Raw genomic sequence first — 8,605 nt, 5'->3', positions numbered from 1 at the left:
AAATAAATTGGAGTATCAAAAAATGAAAAAATGAAAAAACTTTGTTTTTGACATTTTGCCTTTCATCACTGCTATAGGTGTTGCCCTGTATGTACAGTGGCAAGGTAATTTCTTCCATTTCTTCCTCAATGTCTACATCCTTTCCTTTTCTTTTTTCTAATTATTAAGTTTGTCTTCATATAAGTTTTAGATCACAGTAATTCACATATACAATATACAGTACTCCCACATACCCACCGTCAAACCCTTTGTCTCTTCACAAACAATGATCTTTTTACATGTTCATATTATATTTGCTGCAGCTGATGTACAGATATTGAAATAATAGCTTTCAAACATGGTTCCATTTGGGTTTACATTATGATTTATATTTTAGACTATATAATTTTCTGAATTTTTAGTTATACTATGTTTTACATTATGGTTTACATTTTAGTCTATTTGTTCTTTTGCTGTTCATGTTTTGAGTGTGAAGTTCATGAAGCTATTTCCTATTACAAGTTCCTAGAGATGCTTCCCTATATTGCTTTCCAAGGTCTTGATGGTCTTGGCTCTTATATTTAAGTCTTTGCTCCATCTTGAATTGTTTTTGTATAAGGTAAGAGTTGGTAATCCTCTTTCATTCTTTTACATATGGGTATCTGGTTCTCTAGGCACCATTTGTTGAAGAGGCCATTCTCTCCCAATTGAGAGGATTTGGTGGCTTGTTGAATACCATATGGCTGTATATATAAGGATCTATATCACAACTCTCAATTTGGTTCCATTGGTTAGTGTGTCTATCCTTGTGCCAATACCATGCTGTTTTCACTACTATAGTCAAGCATAGTGTTTTGAAGACTATGCTTTAGGAGACAGATAGGGAAAACTGATGAGAGGTGAGGCTTGAAGAGTAGGTAATGAATCAGCTGATGAAGAATATTTTGTGAAAAAACAATGTTTCGATAGGTGAATTGAGAGTCAATGGGGGGAAAAGGATTACTGCAAAATAAATAAGCAAATGATTAAATACTGAAAAATAAATAAGCAAATGATTAAATTAATTCATGAATAAGTGGTTCTATGTAGTAGTCAACTGGAATATTTCCCTTATTGTGACATTTTCATCTTGAAGGATTTTGTGAACTAGCCAAAAACACTATTGAAATATTTCCCACAATTCTTTCATAGACCATGTACCCATTTTGTTTATATTATCTAGCTACAACAATATGATTACACATTATAAAAACATTGTCTGTACAGAATATACACCCATTTTTCTCAAAGTATACCAGAAAACTATACCCTTGTTCTTTAACAACTGAAATAAATACAACTGGCATAATTGCTCTTGCATGTTAATTTAAACTTAAATGTTTTTCAAGAGGATGTGAATTATACAGGGTCAATTCTAAGCACACATTCTTGTGTGTGTTAGCCCATGTGTGTATAGGACTTTGAAGATGTGATTAGTTAAGATGTGGACTCATTTGTCAATGTGATATTTGAAGATCCTATTTAGATGAGGCCAATTGAATCAAAATGGATCTTAATCCATATAGTCAAAGACCTTAAAAGCAAAAGAAATTAGACACAGAATTAGAATTCAGAAGTCAGCAGAAATCTGAGGAACAGACAAAAGCAAGGAAAGAGAGATTGCCATGTGATTACCAGAATGCCACAGACTCCAGGAGAAAACAAGTCCTGTCAATTCATTAATGCTGGACTTGTAACTTCCAAAACCATAAGATGATAAGTTTCTGTTGTCACCCAAGTTCTCCTCTAGCCCCAGCCACTGGAAACCATGAATCTACTTTCTGTCTTTTTGGAATTCTGGACATTTCATATAAATTTACTGAAAAAATAAGATGTACTTTTTGTCCAGCTATTTCTGTTTTAGCTTGCTAAAAGTTACTGGGAGCATTATACCAGAAATGGGGTGGCTTTTACAATGGGGATTTATTAGATTAAAAGCTTACAGTTCTGAGGCTGCAAAGATATCCAAATCAAGGTATCATCAGGAGATAGTTTCTCCCCAAGTTATAGCTATGGGCAATCAGTCACACGATCGCATCTGTCCTTCTCTCCCTTCTCCTCTGGGCCCTATTGCTTCTGGCTTTGGTTAAAGTGGCTTCCTCTGTGTTCTACTCATTTCATCTTCTGGTTCTCAGAGTCTTCTCTCTTGAGTTTCTGGGTTCTTCTCTATTTCTGTAGATTTTTTCTGTGTCCGAGGCTATTTATTCCTTTATTTATAAAGGACTCCAGTGAGAAGAATGGGAATTACCCTGGGTAGCACAATCTAATCAAAGGCCCTTAACTGAAGTAATTTAGCCAAAAGTTCCCACCTACAAAAGCTTTATACTCACAGGAATGGATTAACTGTAAGGGCATGATTATCTGGGGTCCACAAAAGCTTCAAACTGCCATAACTAGTGTGATTGCTAATGAGTAAGGGGTTATTTTGGAAGAAATGAATATATTCTGGAACTATTAGTGATGACCAATGCAAAACTTTGTAAACACTGTGGCACCTTAGTACTCGTAATTAATTGGTTCCAGTTGTCACTACGAGTACTAAAAATGAAAAACAAATTTTTCCCATAAGGAATAATATAAATAAACTTAATGCATTCCTAAACCAGAGACAATGCACATTTTAAAGGCAATATGCAAAAAGACAGTTCTATATCATTGTTTTACATGAGAAATAAACCTAAAAATTAATAAATACTTAGATTAAATAAAATAAAAACTTTACTTGTACTGAAAAGAGTCTGTGGCCTATGGAAGGAGAGTGGTGAGGAGGCGAAATTACATGGAATGTTGCTTGGAAGGAGAGTCCCCCCCCAATAGAACATTGGGCACTTGCACTTCAGGTGTTCTTTCCCTTTTCTGCCTTTTTTCATCTTGCACCACAGGCTCTGACACATTCTTTGTCACCTTCATTAAGAATTAGTCCACCAAGCGCAATGAATGTCCCATGATGATGGAGGAGGTTATTGTTATGGGAGGAGTGGGGTGAAGGGGGTGGGGGTATATGGGGACTGCATATTTTTTTAATGTAACATTAAAAAAAATAAAGACAAAAAAAAAAGAATTATTCAATGAAGAAGGCTTCTGTCCTTTCAGAATGTCTCAAAAGTGTGAAATTGTTATGGTCATTCAATAAATTCATATTTCTGTGTTAGAAATTTGTCCAGTGGTATTTCTCCACGGAGTTTTGAACATCTGCCCAGTTTGCACACATTTCTTTTACCAAGGAACAGGGGACATCCTCCCCCATCACCTCCTCACCTGAAGAAATCTCGTCAGCCACCTCTTGTTGCTGCCTTTTGTAGTTCCTGCAGCTCCTCAGTGCTGACCTCAATGTCCTCAACAGCAGCACATCGACCTCCAGATCCATGGACTGGCCCAAAGATACAATATGCTGCTCAGCTGTACCCTGCAGGCTTGGGGTCAGCTTCAAACCCTTTGCAGTCTCTCTGAGTTATAGCGTCTGGTCACAAATTCTGGCCTGGAAATGTTTCTCTTTTTCTGTGATATAAGTTCTACTCTGCATTTTTTCCAAAAAACTCAGGTCTCATCACAGTTAAAAATTTGGTAGGGAATAAAACCCTCAGCCTCTACATAGTCTTGTAATTCACCAACAAATTCATCAGGAGTCTTTTTCTTTTTTTTAAAGATTTATTTATTTATTGATTTCTCCCCCCCCCCCCATGCCGATTGTCTGTTCTCTGTGTCTATTTGCTGCGTCTTCTTTGTCTGCTTCTGTTGTTGTGAGCGGCACAGGAATCTATGTTTCTTTTTGTTGTGTCATCTTGTTGATGTCAGCGCTCCGTGTGTGAGGTGCCATTCCTGGGCAGGCTGCACTTTCTTTCACGCTGGGCGGCTCTCCTTACGGGGCGAACTCCTTGCGCGTGGGGTTCCCCTACGGGGACACCCCTGCATGGCAGGGCACTCCTTGCGCGCATCAGTACTGTGCGTGGGCCAGCTCCACACAGGTCAAGGAGGCCCGGGGTTTGAACCGAGGACCTCCCGTGTGGTAGAAGGATGCCCTAACCACTGGGCCAAGTCCCCCGCCTTTTTATTACCACTCGCTGCCTTACCATGCTTCACAACACTATGGATGCTGGTCCTCTTTTTAAAATTATCAAACCAGCCGTGGCTGACATTAAAATCTTCAACGCACTCATCACTTGGTTCTGGTTTGTTTTTCAAAAACCTACATGCAACACTTTCGCTTTTTTACATACCATGGCTACGGATACACTGCCACCTGCTACATGCTTCTTGCCTACTCAAATTAATAACAGCTTTTCAATTTCTTGGAAGGTTTGGGAATGCTGCTTTGTTACTGCTTTAACTCCTTTCAAAACATCAGCCTTTTTATCACTTCTTTATTAATAATGGCAGAGACCGTTGTTCTAGGCATACTGTATTCCCTAGCAAGGTCAGTAATGTAAATACCACTCTCATATTTACCTATCATTTCTTTTTTTTGCTCAATAGTGGTGCAAAGTAATTTTCTTTTCTGCTCAGTGCCATCACTGCTCATTTTCTTAGGACCTATGATGAGGAAAAAAACACAAAAATATACAAAATGGCCACAGAAGCTAGATAAGACCACAATGGGATGTGCACAGGGCAAGAGCTACTCGTGACTAATGCGTGACCCTTTGTTTCGGCTGGAAAGGGTAGTGAGTCATGAGGCAACCAACACCAACAAGTTCAAGCTTGGTGTAGAGTACCAAACAAAAGATGAAGAGCAGACCAAAATTTTCATGTCAAAACGTATCAAGTACCTAATTTGATGCATTTCAAAGGAAGAATGTATACTAAAAACCAATGAGTTGCACATATTAAATGTGTGAACTGTATGGTATTGGTTATATAGCAATAAAATTGTTATTTTAAAATAAATATTAAAATTTAGAGTTATGCTACAGGGGAAATATTGCTAAAATATAAAATTGATGTTTTTGTTTTTCTTTTAAAGGGAATTGTTTTAGACAGAAACCTATTATTAATAATATAAAAATATTGTAATATATTTCATTCTTATTATATATCTTTAAATAAATATTTTAATATATTTCCTAACCTTGGGTTTATCATTAGTATTTGCAAGAAAGAAACAGAGAAAGATCTCAAATTTTCCCTTTGTAGGCACTATCCTTATTTATCCTGAGACCAGCATAATAATGAACTTGGTATGTACGCACTGAATACATAAAATTATTATATAAATTCTTGAATAATATGTACTGTTTATGATATTTTAATTTAAATATATGTATTTATATTTTACATGTCTGCAAATTTATTTTTCCCTCCTTATTATGTTTCTGAGATCATTGTGTTTTGATTCATATACCTAATACTTATTCTCTTTTAATGACTGTGTAAGTTGTCTTGTTATAATAGCACAATTTATTGGTCATGGCTTTTATAATTTCTACTTTTGAATTCAGGTCATTACTGAGGTTGAATATTCATAAACAATTAGCAGCCTGGACAAAAATTATGGATTTCATTTTCTATCAGGATATTACCAGACATATACAAATAAAACACAGGGTTTAAAATAAAAATTTTAATTGGTATTTTGCCACATGATGATAAATATCATAATGCCTCCAAGTATTTGGACATTTGGCATCAGATAAATAAAATACCCAGGTGATTTTCAACATTTGGATGTTTGATGATCTATTTAGAACTAATTGCAAGTTTCTAATTTCAATTTTTTAGATTTGATCAATTAATGTAAATAAGTTAGAGAATTAATTTGTTTCCTTCAAGGAAACAATAAGCAAAAGGCATGGTGGAGTGGAAACATTCAGATAACTATGGCAATGATGAAACTAATATACATAGACAATTGTAATATCACATTTCCTTTTACAGTATAGAAAGAAGGCATATATATATAGCCAGTCTAACGTGGAGCTGTACGACTTCAGACAAAATATTTTGTGCCTCAGTTTCCTCAACTCTAAATTGTATAGTATAGTGAATGATAGGAAACTCTTTCAGGCTTACTGTGGAGATTAAATGAGTTATTGATATAAATGGTTTTGGACAGTTTGGCTACATTAACTGCACAAAAATATTACTATTTTAAAGAAATTCATACTACTTTAAAATAGTATGTAATCTTTTTGTACATTTTTATTGCTTTCCTGTTCCAAATGGGTGAATATTAGTTTAAATCTTCTTCAGGGATTCTCTTAAAATGAAGTAAATGCATCAATGGTTGAATCTTGTATCAAGGTAAATATGACCTTGACTTTTAGGAAAGTTCTTCAAGTAGTCTGGGACTCTCCTTAAATTGAAATCCATATATAGCCTGGTCTATATGCACATGATGTTGGCAGTATTGAACCAGGAAGAAAGGGAAAATAAAATTCCTTTCACAGAATTTACATGTAATGCATGGTTAAATATGCAAGGAATAAGGCTCACTGATGCAGTCTAAATTCTGAGTTAAGTAAATGGAAATAAGTACTGAGAGGAATGACCTGATGCTTATCTGTACTGGGCTCCATCACTAGTGAAAGTACTCATAGAATATTTTAAAAATGGCAAAAACAATGGGGACCACGTATGGGCTAAAAAATAAATAAAACTATGTATGTGATTACAACTGATTAGTTCCAGATCCCAAATGGGAGATTAGTAGTTGGTTGTATGAGAGTGCTTCCAAGGCCTATGGCATCAATGTCAAAGCTTTCTGCAGATCAGGAGAATCATTGCCAATTATAACCACAGTGAGAATCAGAATCATGATTTAAAGGTATTAGGATACTCCAGTCTGGAACTGGATAGGGAACAGAAACTGGGAAACAGCAGTGAGTTTGGTAACTAGAGCAAAGTTTGACTAATAAGACAATGAACTAAAATTGGGGATTTACTCTGTGAACAGAAAATATATCTCAGAACAATACTTTTCATAGAGTCATGGTATGTCATATGGAGATGGTTGTTGTGAAATAAAGGAGCCACATGATGCTGTAGATGTTCATATATAAGAGGATGATTTAAAAATCTCAGAAATACAGACCCTTCCACATATGTCTTTGGAGAACAATTCAGGTGTAACTAGTTTTTATTCTTCATTCTTCTTTTTAAAGGTTAAATACCTAACAAAAATTTATAAACAAATAAACCTGAAATTAAATAGTTAAAATACGTCAAGCACTATGCTATGACACTGGCATATATAGAAGTGTGTGTTCTTGGCCTCAAGAAGCCGAGACAACTCTGGAAGAAACTAAAAGTTGAAAATTTCAATACAGTGGATAATTCAGTGCTATATTATACACTTGAGTGCGTTGATCTATTAATAATTTATATTTTAGGAAGATCACTGGAAAATACATTGAAAAGGAAAATGTAAGAGAAAATCTCTGAGACTATTTTGGTATCCCAGAATATAGGTGATGGTACCTATAATCTGTGCTAAGGCAATGATCATAGGGATAGAAGTGGAAAGGAAATAGAAAGTGGGAGAATTTGGGGGGAGAAAAAATAAAGGCTTCAATTTTGGACTTGCTGTGTATGAGATGTTTGTGATATATTAAGCTAGAGATGTCAAATAGGCACTTGAAAATGTGAGTCTAGAACTCAGAAGGCAGATTTGATATATGGATTAAGGAGTTATCATCATAAAGTTGTCATTTAAATAAATGAGAATAGATAATCCCACTAAAAAGCATGTGGCAAGAGAAAATCTGAGGGCAAAGATTCAGATGTGATGCTTAATAGCAAAAGTATGGATAAATAAATGGGAAGCCCCAGTTGGGATATTAATAGAAAACAAAATTTAATGAAGGATAAAGTTATTAAATGAAAAAGAAGACCATAAACGTTCAATTCACAATAATCTGCAACCATCTCAAATCTTTACTTGTAAACTTTAATTCAAAATATATGAGAAAAATTAAAGTAACTATAATAGAGAATTCAGCTATTGATTTTTAATTTTTGTGTAATCAAGTAGAAAAAAATCTAAGATTCCTATAAAATTATATATTTTTTCTAAATCATATGAAATATTTAAAATATATAAAAATAGTACAAGACACATCCTTGGAAAATATGACTAGAAATCAATAGCAAAAATATTGAATTCCAATTTCTAAATGCCAATCAAAGGTTACTGTGGGTGATGGAATAAGGGTAATTTTTAAAACTTTTCTTTGCCTATAATCTACCCATTTTTTAGCTTTTCTAGAATGAACATGAATCATTTGTGTAAGATAACTATAACCATAATTTCTTAAAGAAGGAAAACCTCAAAAGGGTTTAACATCAGCATTGCCTTTTCTGTCGTTCTTTCTGCTGCCCTCCACTCTAAGTTATGAACCTTTTCTTAGGTCTTCTCCAGTTCCTTCCACATCCATCTTTGACAATTCCAATTGTCTAATGGGAATATTATTCCAATAATAAAGACCATCACTAAGCCTGCTACTTCCCACACTTTTTCCTCATACGTTTTTAATTCTTTACAGATGAGGTTTGAAATCTTTGCCTGCACAGAAATAACTTCAAATGTTGGGCCCTGGGTTTCTGAGTCAAGATTCTGATGGTAATGAGGGCAAAACAGTTTTATGCAATCAAC

The sequence above is a fragment of the Dasypus novemcinctus genome, chromosome 5 (genome assembly GCF_030445035.2).
Source record: "Dasypus novemcinctus isolate mDasNov1 chromosome 5, mDasNov1.1.hap2, whole genome shotgun sequence".
Lineage (NCBI taxonomy): Eukaryota > Metazoa > Chordata > Mammalia > Cingulata > Dasypodidae > Dasypus > Dasypus novemcinctus.
Note: the sequence above shows the minus strand (reverse complement) of the source record.